At 40.9% G+C, this 12,893-nt stretch overlaps 1 long non-coding RNA gene across 1 annotated transcript in view; it reads left to right on the top strand.

Annotated features, from left to right (window-relative positions):
• The window catches only part of LOC133563267 (uncharacterized), a 109,503-nt gene extending 98,494 nt beyond the window's left edge, over positions 1-11,009 (top strand). The window contains exon 4 of the long non-coding RNA XR_009809023.1: positions 8,719-11,009. This is a non-coding gene — a long non-coding RNA (uncharacterized LOC133563267). The remainder of the gene's footprint in view (positions 1-8,718) is intronic.
• The last annotated feature ends 1,884 nt before the right edge of the window (positions 11,010-12,893 follow it).

The following is a 12,893-nucleotide window of genomic DNA, read 5'->3' as shown; positions in this document are numbered from 1 at the left end:
TAGTGCACGAGGTAGAGAAGTTCCGGCTGGATATAGTCGGACTCACCTCGACGCACAGCAAGGGCTCTGGAACCAGTTCTCTCGAGAGGGACTGGACCCTCTTCCACTCTGGCGTTGCCGGCAGTGAGAGGCGACGGGCTGGGGTGGCAATTCTGGTTGCCCCCCGGCTCAAAGCCTGTACGTTTGAGTTCAACCCAGTGGACGAAAGGGTAGCTTCCCTTCGCCTTCGGGTGGGGGGACGGGTCCTGACTGTTGTTTGTGCTTACGCACCAAACAGCAGTTCAGAATACCCACCCTTTTTGGGTACACTCGAGGGAGTACTGGAAAGTGCTCCTCCGGGTGATTCCCTTGTCCTACTGGGAGACTTCAACGCTCATGTTGGCAACGACAGTGAAACCTGGAGAGGCGTGATTGGGAAGAATGGTCGCCCGGATCTAAACCCGAGTGGTGTTTTGTTATTGGACTTTTGTGCTCGTCACAGTTTGTCGATAACAAACACCATGTTCAAACATAAGGGTGTCCATATGTGCACTTGGCACCAGGACACCCTAGGCCGCAGTTCCATGATCGACTTTGTAGTTGTGTCATCGGATTTGCGGCCTTATGTTTTGGACACTCGGGTGAAGAGAGGGGCGGAGCTTTCTACCGATCACCACCTGGTGGTGAGTTGGCTGCGATGGTGGGGGAGGATGCCGGACAGACCTGGCAGGCCCAAGCGCATTGTGAGGGTCTGCTGGGAACGTCTGGCAGAGTCTCCTGTCAGAGAGAGTTTCAATTCACACCTCCGGGAGAACTTTGAACATGTCACGAGGGAGGTGCGGGACATTGAGTCCGAGTGGACCATGTTCCGAACCTCTATTGTCGAGGCGGCTGATTGGAGCTGTGGCCGCAAGGTTGTTGGTGCCTGTCGTGGCGGTAATCCCAGAACCCGTTGGTGGACACCAGCAGTGAGGGATGCCGTCAAGCTGAAGAAGGAGTCCTATCGGGTTCTTTTGGCTCATAGGACTCCGGAGGTAGTGGACGGGTACCGACGGGCCAAGCGGTGTGCAGCTTTAGCGGTCGCGGAGGCAAAAACTCGGACATGGGAAGAGTTCGGGGAAGCCATGGAAAACGACTTCCGGACGGCTTCGAAGCGATTCTGGACCACCATACGGCGCCTCAGGAAGGGGAAGCAGTGCACTATCAACACCGTGTAGGGTGCGGATGGTGTTCTGCTGACTTCGACTGCGGATGTTGTGGATCGGTGGAGGGAATACTTCGAAGACCTCCTCAATCCCACCAACACGTCTTTCTTTGAGGAAGCGGTGCCTGGGGAATCTGTAGTGGACTCTCCTATTTCTGGGGCTGAGGTCGCTGAGGTTGTTAAAAAGCTCCTCGGCGGCAAGGCCCCGGGGGTGGATGAGACCCGCCCGGAGTTCCTTAAGGCTCTGGATGCTGTGGGGCTGTCTTGGTTGACAAGACTCTGCAGCATCGCGTGGACATCGGGGGCGGTACCTCTGGATTGGCAGACCGGGGTGGTGGTCCCTCTCTTTAAGAAGGGGGACCGGAGGGTGTGTTCCAACTATCGTGGGATCACACTCCTCAGCCTTCCCGGTAAGGTTTATTCAGGTGTACTGGAGAGGAGGCTTCGCCGGATAGTCGAACCTCGGATTCAGGAGGAACAGTGTGGTTTTCGTCCTGGTCGTGGAACTGTGGACCAGCTCTATACTCTCGGCAGGGTTCTTGAGGGTGCATGGGAGTTTGCCCAACCAGTCTACATGTGCTTTGTGGACTTGGAGAAGGCATTCGACCGTGTCCCTCGGGAAGTCCTGTGGGGAGTGCTCAGAGAGTATGGGGTATCGGAATGTCTTATTGTGGCAGTCCGCTCCCTGTATGATCAGTGTCAGAGCTTGGTCCGCATTGCTGGCAGTAAGTCGGACACGTTTCCAGTGAAGGTTGGACTCCGCCAAGGCTGTCCTTTGTCACCGATTCTGTTCATAACTTTTATGGACAGAATTTCTAGGCGCAGTCAAGGCGTTGAGGGGTTCCGGTTTGGTGGTCACGGGATTAGGTCTCTGCTTTTTGCAGATGATGTAGTCCTGATGGCTTCATCTGGCCGGGATCTTCAGCTCTCACTGGATCGGTTCGCAGCCGAGTGTGAAGCGACCGGAATGAGAATCAGCACCTCCAAGTCCGAGTCCATGGTTCTCGCCCGGAAAAGGGTGGAGTGCCATCTCCGGGTTGGGGAGGAGACCCTGCCCCAAGTGGAGGAGTTCAAGTACCTAGGAGTCTTGTTCACGAGTGGGGGAAGAGTGGATCGTGAGATCGACAGGCGGATCGGTGCGGCGTCTTCAGTAATGCGGACGTTGTATCGATCCGTTGTGGTGAAGAAGGAGCTGAGCCGGAAGGCAAAGCTCTCAATTTACCGGTCGATCTACGTTCCCATCCTCACCTATGGTCATGAGCTTTGGGTCATGACCGAAAGGATAAGATCACGGGTACAAGCGGCCGAAATGAGTTTCCTCCGCCGGGTGGCGGGGCTCTCCCTTAGAGATAGGGTGAGAAGCTCTGCCATCCGGGAGGAGCTCAACGTAAAGCCGCTGCTCCTCCACATCGAGAGGAGCCAGATGAGGTGGTTCGGGCATCTGGTCAGGATGCCACCCGAACGCCTCCCTAGGGATGTGTTTAGGGCACGTCCAGCTGGTAGGAGGCCACGGGGAAGACCCAGGACACGTTGGAAAGACTATGTCTCCCGGCTGGCCTGGGAACGCCTCGGGATCCCCCGGGAAGAGCTAGACGAAGTGGCTGGAGATAGGGAAGTCTGGGCTTCCCTGCTTAGGCTGCTGCCCCCGCGACCCGACCTCGGATAAGCGGAAGATGATGGATGGATGGATGGAGGTTACATTAACCATATGTTTCTTATTGCAAGTTTTTCCTTAAATAGAATAGTGACCATACAAGACAACTTGTCTTTTAGTAGTAAGTAAGCAAACAAAGGTATGCCAAGGGGTACGTGAGATTTTTGGTTAAATATTCTAAAAATACCAACAATTCAAAAATCCTTTATAAATATATTTATTGAAAAAATAGCAACAATTCTAAAATCCTTTATAAATATATTTATTGAATAATACTTCAACAAAATATGAATCCATCCATCCATCCACTTTCTACAGCTTATTCCCTTTGGGGTCACGGTGCCTATCTCAGCTAAAATATGAATGTAAGTTCATAAACTGTGAAAAGAAATGCAACAATGCAATATTCAGTGTTGACAGCTAGATTTTTTGTGGACATGTTCCATAAATATTGATGTTAAAAATTTATTTTTTTGTGAAGAAATGTTTATGAATCCAGATGGATCCCTATTATAATCCCCAAAGAGGGCACTTCAAGTTGATGATTACTTATATGTGTGGAAAACTTTATTTATAATTGAATAGCTTATTTATTTTCCAACAAGTTTTTAGTTATTTTTATATCTAGTTCAAGAAAGACCACTATAAATGAGCAATATGTTGCACTGTTATACAATTTAATAAATCAGAAACTGATGACATAGTGCTGTATTTTACTTCTTTATCTCTTTTTTCCACCAAAAATGCTTTGCTCTGATTAGGGGGTACTTTAATTAAAAAAATGTTCACAGGGGGTACATCACTGAAAAAAGGTTGAGAACCACTGTGCTGACATGCAGTAACATATTGTGTCATTTTCCATTCTATTATTTTGTCAAAATTATTAAGGACAAGCTGTAATCTTTTTGTTGAATTACTGTTAATATCTGCTTTCTTTCTCTATTAACATGTTCTATCTACACTTCTGTTACAATGTAATCATTACTTATTCTTCTGTAGTTTGGATGCTTCACATTAGTTTTGGATGATACCACACATTTGGGTATCAATCCAATACCAAGTTGTTACAGGATCATACATTGGTCATATTCAAAGTCCTCATGTGTCCAGGGACATATTTCCTGAGTTTATAAACATAATATAAAAAAGAAAACAAAAGGAAAGTACATGTCAGATGCCCAAAAAAATATCAACTTAATCATAGATAGATAGATAGATAGATAGATAGTACTTTAGTGATTCCTTCAGGAGAGTTCCTTCAGGAAAATAAAAATTCCAGCAGCAGTGTACAGAGTTGAGATCAATTTAAATGGGGGTTTAAAAGGAAACAAAATAGAGAAATATTACAAAAAGAGAAATATATAGTATCAACTAGATACGCTACTGTACTTGGTATCATTACAGTGGATGTTAGTACTTTTCATGATTCATTAGTATCGCGGTACTATACTTATACCTGTATACTGTACAACCCCACTAAAAGTGTTATTATTTTGCTCTTAATGTGTTGATGGTGATTATAATCGCAATATGAAATTATTTTGTATTTATTATCAAAAAACCTGATCAGTTTAAACTTAAAGTGTTTACAACGTATAAGAAAGAAGGATCCTGATAAACATCTTGAACCTTCCTGATAAATAGTCCATCATCTATTATACATTCAGCAAATATTGTGAATAACAATTTATTTTAAACTCACGTAAACTTAATTGTCATGTATTTGATTTGATTGTTTGTGTTGCGAGTTTGCATGTCCTCCCCGTGAATGCGTGGGTTCCCTTCGGGTACTCCGGCTTCCTCCCACTTCCAAAGACATGCACCTGGGGATAGGTTGATTGGCAACACTAAATTGGCCCTAGTGTGTGAATGTGAGTGTGAATGTTGTCTTTCTATCAGTGTTGGCCCTGCGATGAGGTGGCGACTTGTCCAGGGTGGACCCCGCCTTCCGCCCGGGTGTAGCTGAGATGGGCATCAGTGCACGCACCCCTGCGACCCCAAAGGGAATAAGTGGTAGAAAATGGATGGGATGGATGTTTGTGTTGCAGATTGAAGTTAAAGTACCACTGAATGAGACACCCAGAATGTACATGAAAATAAAGAATGTGGGATTTACAATATTAACTATGAACGCTAAAACACTGAATATTGACAACGTATGAACGTCACACACACACTAGGTGTGGTGAAATTACCCTCTGCATTTGACCTTGTTTCACACCCTGGGATGTAGGGGAGCAATGAGCAGCAGCGTTGGCCACGGTTGGGAATCATTTTTCGGTGATTTAACCCCCAAATCCAACCCTTGATGGTGAGTTGGTAATGGGAGGTAATGGGTCCCATTTTTATAGTCTTTGGTATGACTCCGCCAGGGTTTTAACTCACGAACGACGTATCTAAGGGCGGACACTCTAACCACAAGGCCACTGAGCAGGCTTGAAACAATAGTGACGACAAGTGATCAAATGTGTTAAAAATAACCACGAAGTAGAAAAGGGATAGGATTAATAGGGGCGGCATAGCTCGGTTGGTAGAGTGGCCGTGCCAGCAACTTGAGGGTTGCAGGTTCGAATCCCGCTTGTGCCATCCTGGTTACTGCCGTTGTTTCCTTGGGCAAGACACTTTACCCACCTGCTCCCAGTGCCACCCACACTGGTTTAAATGGAACTTCGATATTGGGTTTCACTATGTAAAGCACTTTGAGTCACTTGAGAAAAGCGCTATATAAAATATAATTCACTTCACTTCAATGGGATTAAATAAACTCTGCTTCTTCCTACTCCTTTTCAGACATGAAATAAGAAATTGTAAATATGTCAGACCTGGGCAAATTAAGGCCCGGGGGCCACATGCGGCCTGTTAGACTTTCAAATCTGGCCCGCCAGGCATTTTTTTAGATCTTTAAGATGGAAAGTGTAGCTGTCATTATGATGTGCATCCCATCCATTCATTTTCTACCGCTTATTCCCTTTGGGTTCGAGGGGGGCGCTGGTGCCTATGATGTGCAGTGATGTTTTCAAATGACCATGAGTCTCGAACTATACAAAGTATTTAAATAGTTGGAATCTGCCCTTTTGCATGATACACTAGGGGTGTGGGAAAAAATCGATTCGAATACGTTGTGTTATTCAGAATCGATTTTCTTTTTTTTTTTAAATTGATTTTTTTATTATTATTTTTTGTCCATCCAACAAAACAATACACAGCAATACCATAACAATGCAATCCAATTCCAAAACCAAACCTGACCAAGCAACACTCAGAACTGCAATAAACAGAGCAATTGAGAGGAGACACAAACACGACACAGAACAAACCAAAAGTAGTGAAACAAAAAGGAATATTATCAACAACAGTATCAATATTAGTTATAATTTCAGCATAGCAGTGATTAAAAATCCCTCATTTACATTGTCATTAGACATTTATAGAAATTTAAAAAAAAAGGACAATCGTGTCACAGTGGCTTACACTTGCATCTCATCTCATTTACTTGACAACACACTGTGTCCAATGTTTTCACAAAGATAAAATAAGTAATATTTTTGGTTCGTTTAATAGTTAAAACAAATGTACATTATTGCAATCAGTTGATAAAACATTGTCCTTTATAATTATAAAAGCTTTTTTTTTTTTTTAAATCTACTACTCTGCTAGCATGTCAGCAGACTGGGGTACATCCTGCTGAAATCCTATGTATTGAATGAATACAGAATCGTTTTGCATTGAAAAAATATCGTTTTTGAATCGGGAATCGCGTTGAATAAATAAAATCGATATATTATCGATTCGCGACCCCAAGAATCGATATTTAATCGAATTGTGGGACACCCAAAGATTCGGAGCCCGACTATTTACTATGGTAATCAAATTAGTTACTATGGTAATCTAAGTCACAGCAGCTCAAATGAAGCACCAAGCAGTGTGGGTGGAGAGTGTTTCCACAGAGTGTTCCCAGAGCGGCCAGCCTGAAATGCGGGTGTCAGGGACAGACGCGGAAGGAGATTTTTACAACAAAGTTCTAAAGCTTAGTGATATATCAGATGTAACAGATTGCAGATGTTTGTTTTTTTACCCTTCAAGTTCATATTTCGCTGGGTTTTTTGCAATTTTAGTTGTGTTTTGCTTTATTGTAAAATTTGTCGATGGAGAGGTGGTGTGATGTTCATATATTGTCAATATTCAGTGTTTTATCGTTCATAGCTAATTTTGTAAATCCCACATTCTTTATTTTCATGTACATTCTGGGTGTCTCATTCCGTAAAAAAATAATAAATTCCATTCCGTTTAAGGCGGTCTTTCATAATGTTTTTAGCATTCAATCAGACATTATTGTGAGTTGTTGTATTAGTGATCCTAAAATCAGATATACCGGCCCCCCAGACACATTTTTTTCCTCTAAATTGGCCTGAAATATATGATTTACGGTATTGTAACCGCATACTGTAGTAACATCAAAATAAACTAACACCATTATTATTATTTGTGAACAGTTCAATACATGATATAGGACAATGTATTGGTATCAACAATATTAAACCAATGTTCCATTTCATTATATATATATATATATATATATATATATATATATATATATATATATATATATATATATATATACAGTATATATATATATATATATATATATATATATATATATATATATATATATATATATATATATATATAAGGCAAAATAAGTAAAGAAAAGCAAAAACTACTTTTAGCTCCTCATAAAATCATTTGGATTTTTGTCCTTAAAGCTCTCCTTTACCCGTGAATTTATTTGCTTATTTATATTTGAATTTTTTTGAGGGAACACATATACATAGAATTGATAAGAATATGAATATATCTTAGTTGAAATAGTGCACAATTTAAGAGAAGGAATTTAATACATATCCATAATTTACACAAATTTGGTATAAAATGAATGAATAAATAAAATGAATAATTTAAACAAACAAAACAAAATAAAATAGTATAATAAAATGCATACATTTTACTATACTATTCCTCAAATTGTAAACTATGTTTGAAAAATAACATCATCTATGTAACAAAAATAACATAACACACAAGAGAATTGAAAAATATCCTTCTGACCACACTGGTATCCATCCGATATTGATCGATACTGTTGATATTTGGATCGATCCCCACCATCCAACACATGGTGTTTGAATTTGCAAAGGAGCAAGACTTAAACTTCTTGTGAAATGGACATCATATAAAAATGAGGGAATTCCCCACCCATACACACACGCACACATGTACACACACGAACACGCACACACACACAGACACACACACACATGCAGGCACGCACACACACAAACACACTCTCTCTGTCTTGCGTTGACCGGAAACACTACATCATCAAATAGACTTAGTCCAGCCAATGGTTGCCCCAGAGAGCAGAAAGACAACATGGAGTTTATCTGCTTTTAGACAGGTAAAGGGAGGATAACACCGCCTTGTCTGACCCACATTTACAAATAGAATTGTAGGCACGTGTGAGGCTGCTGGGTCAAAGGTTATGTGCTCTGTCTGGGTAAGCGGTGAATGTGTGGCACATTAACACGCAGACTTCCGGTTAAACCCTGCATCTGATGACCTGAACTCAGAAATATATTTGTATTCAAAGTTGACACATGTTGTATTTTCATGGACGAATCAAATGGGAGTTCATCATTTTTCCCCCAGTCATGCAGGCAGTAACTGAATTAAATAACTTTAAAATAAAAAAAGCAAACATATACCTACACAAAAGAGTACGTTAGGAGAGAACGGACAATATATATCAAAATATACTAATCCAGCGCATGTGTTTGTGCACTTGTCTCATTTGTGTTTCTTTTGCATTTTATTTTTCTTACAGTAAAATGAGGTGGCAGTTTACGTGACTCCTGGCAGACAAAGCGACACCGCACTCAAAAAGTCACTTTGCCGTATTTTCTTATTAGCGCATTCACCTTGGTTATTTTGTTTATCATTATTATGTTGGTTAAGAATGTTTAAAATGTGACTCAACACACCGTATTCAAATATTTATAAATAGTTTAATAATGAAAACAGTTTGCCTAGTGAGTAGAACAATTCAGTGATTTCCCTTTCCCTAGTTATTGTAAATATAATATCTGTTGTAATTGGAAGCAAAATGTCCTGCACTACATTGTTGCAACCAGCAGAGGCGATGTTCAGTCAGTCTCAAAAAATCCACCATGATGTCAGTTAATGGTGGTGTTTGCAGTACATAGGTGGCAACAAAGAAACAAAAGCATCAAGCCTGTTGATGAAAAAATTATGAAATAAATCACAATGCAGGGTAGAGCAAACACAATTTTCTGGCACTATAATGCAGTGGCGAGCCGTGCGTTTCCCACCTAGGCCTTCAGGGATGTCTGACTTCAATGATTACTTCTCAAAATACCACCATTTACATCACCACATGACCATTACTGAAGAAACACTATACAGCAACACATTTACGCCCTACTTAACATTGAAACACATCAACAGTGTACAAAACGGGTTATTTTGTGGCGCATTTAAAAAACAATTAAAACGCATCAGCAATTAAAACATATCTTATGGGGTACTGTCAAAATTAAAATTGCAAATAACATATTAAAAGTTGAAAAAATTCAATATTTGAACTCACAATTTATAAAACCTTTTTGACGCCGTATAAGCCAGTGGTACCTCTTGTCGTCGGCTTATTCGAGTGGCCCCATTTCATCGCCAGAACAGCTGAGCTAGCTTCTAGGGTTGGCCGACATTGTCTCACAAGAAATAGACTCTCTTTAAATATCTTTCTTAAAAATGGCTTTGCAAATATATATCTGTCACCTAATCAAGGTTTTGTTCTCCTTCTCTGCTATCCCTTGCTACGGCGCAACACTTCCTGCTTCCTGCTAAATTTAAACTTGTGAATGGATACTCACTTTTGAATGACAAGTGAGTATCCAATCACAGTCTTGTTAACATCAGGCTACTTCGATAGGCTACTGTCAACAATTTGTGATCTGATTGGCCGTCACAACTGTCTCTCAACTATATGAGTTCTCAAATTCATCCGCTAACGGTCCCCATGAGTATCCACTCACAGGACGCGTAAGTGTCACTTTAAAACATTGGGCCAGCTAGAAGGCCTTACTGACAACAGCTCGCGATCTGATTGGCTATCCCAATTATCTATCACCTGTATGTACATAAACATATGTTTCTTATTGCAAGTTTGTTCTTAAATAAGATAGTGAACATACAAGACAACTTGTCTTTTAGTAGTAAGTAAGCAAACAAAGGCTCTAATTTAGCTGCTTACATATGCAGTAACATTTTGTGTCATTTATCATTCTATTATGTTGTCAACATTGTTAAGGACAAGTGGTAGAAAATGAATTATTAATCTTCTTGTTCATTTACTGTTAATATCTGCTTTTTTTCTCTTTTGTCATGTTCTAGCTACACTTCTGTTAAGATGTAATAATCACTTGTTCTGCTGTTGTTTGGATGCTTTGCATTAGTTTTGGATGACACCACAAATTTGGGTATCAATCCGATACCAAGTCGTTATAGGATCATACTTTGGTCGTATTTAAAGTCCTCATGTGTCCTGGGACATATTTCGTGAGTTTATAAACAAAATATAAACTTTAAAAAAACAAAAGAAAATGTTATGATGCCTAAAAATATAATCATAGTAGTATCAACTAGATACGCTCATGTACTTGGTATCATTACAGTGGATGTTAGGTGTAGATCCACCATTGGCGTTTGTTTCCATTCTGATGCCGGTGAGCTACGGTGTGTAGTGAAGCACGCTGCTCCCAAGCTCTGGAACGACCTACCTCTGAGTGTTAGACAAGCCTCCTCTCTTCCTGTTTTTAAATCTCTCTTAAAAACATACTTTTATTCTTTGGCTTTTAACACTAAGTGATATCCATCCTGCAATGTCGCCCCATTATACACCTGCTGTGAACCTGTTTTTATGGTTTTATGTTTTATTTATTTATTTTTATCATGTTCTGTTTGTGTTGTGTTGTTTGCTTGGTCCTCGTATTATCTTTTAACCTGTCCATTGTACAGCACTTTGGCTACCCCTGTGGTAAATTTTAAATGTGCTTTATAAATAAAGTTGATTTGATTTGATTTGATTTGATGTTTAGCTATTCCTCATCCTGCAGGGATGATACTTCTAAGAAACTTACTTTATTTGTCGGCATGGAGGCGAGGATTAGTCATTCAGAAGTAGCTAAAACACTGTGGCTGGAATTTAGCCGCTAGCTAGCTAGCTAGCCATGTCTTTAGGCACCTCTTCCTGAGGGTGTTTCAGTGTTACAACTTCACCTTTATTGATGTTTTTTAAGCCAAAAAGCATCCGTTCTCCCTTTTCTGTCTACACACTGTGTCTGCTTCTTCTGTAAGTACTCTGTGATTGTGCGCTGCCGAACATGCTCGTCTGCTCGTAAACCAGCAATGACACGACCTGACTACGGCGGGGGTTTGGGGGACTGGTACTTTTTAGAGGCGGTATAGTACCGAATATGATTAATTAGTTTGGCTGTACTATACTAATACCGCTATACCGTACAACCCTACCTGTAACAATGACATATTTGATCATTCCTTCAATTCTGTGTGAAAATATCATGATTCGTGATGAAGTTGCTACCAAAACACACATTAAGCAATATAAAACTGCCTCCAGTCTTCTGTAGGTGACGTCAGCAGACTGACGCAGGCTCGTCCACATTTTGGTGCTGACAGTGGGTGTTCCGAATTGTGCTGAAACCCTTTAGAAAACAAACTTAAAATGACTACTCCGTGTAATGTGAAATGGGAACATTTTATTCATCGACGGTCCCCTCCGAAGTTTCTCATTGTGCCCATTGGGTTGAGTTTTTCCTGGCCCTGATGTGGGATCTAAACCAAGGATGTCGTTGTAGCTTTTGCAGCCCTTTGAGACATTTGTGATTAAGGGCTATATAAGACAACTTTAATTGATTGATTGAACATTTTATCTGAAGACATCATCTTTAGGTCTTTAACTATGAAATAAGTGCCAATGTTGTCAGAATTAGAGGGGCCGCTTCAACCATCTTTGTTGATGCTCAATAGCTGCAAGGTATTGACTGTGTTTATTTGGTTGTTTTAAAACTGCAACTCAATGTTTACAATGGCCGACAATCAGGCTAAACCAAAGACGTACTTGGTTTGGCAGCGCTGCCGACTGGAATCAAACTATGCCGCGCTGATCCCATCAGGAGGTGAGCTGTGTTGTACACAAATTCTAATCCTTACTCTTCACGCTAGCGCTAACTAGGTTAGGAGGTCAAGCTCTTCATCTCGATCACTGCAGTTCATTGGGAAGGAGGAAGAATTTTCCAGAATTTTATAAAGTCAATTTAGTCCTCCCATCAGTGATCAGAGAAGACCTTTTTTACTGACAGAGATCCCTTTTCTTATATCAGATAGTAAGCACGCATACACACACACACACACACACACACACACACACACACACACACACACACACACACACACACACACACACCATGGATAAATGATCCAAGAGCAAATATATACAGTCCCCTAACCCTGAACTTTGCATCAATCTTAGCTAATTGCAGTCTTGTCAGGGGTGCGATTATTCAAACAGGTAATGCAAATGTTAATGAGTTCAAATTTGCATATCTTTATTTTCCCATGGCGGAAATGTCATCGGTTATGACGCTCTACATTGAAGAATGTCACTCCTGATGGCCCCCTGATATGTCGCTGGCCATTAAGAGGCCAATAAGCAAACAACTGAGAGGACAGGAGAGAAATAAAATAAAAACTATTTGGTTCAATTGGATTAAAACTATTTAAAGGCAACAGTTAACAACACAATCCTGACACCGTAACAGACCACAGAATTTAATGTAGGCTAAATATAGCAGGGAGGTCCAAACTTTGTACATTCTTGACCTATTGGATTAGCAATTACAAAATCAAACCCCAGTAGTATTAATTCTACGGGAATACTTAATTTGAATCAATACTTAAACA

The sequence above is a fragment of the Nerophis ophidion genome, linkage group LG12 (genome assembly GCF_033978795.1).
Source record: "Nerophis ophidion isolate RoL-2023_Sa linkage group LG12, RoL_Noph_v1.0, whole genome shotgun sequence".
NCBI classification, from domain to species: Eukaryota; Metazoa; Chordata; class Actinopteri; order Syngnathiformes; family Syngnathidae; genus Nerophis; species Nerophis ophidion.
Note: the sequence above shows the minus strand (reverse complement) of the source record. Positions and strands in the feature narration are given on the sequence as shown.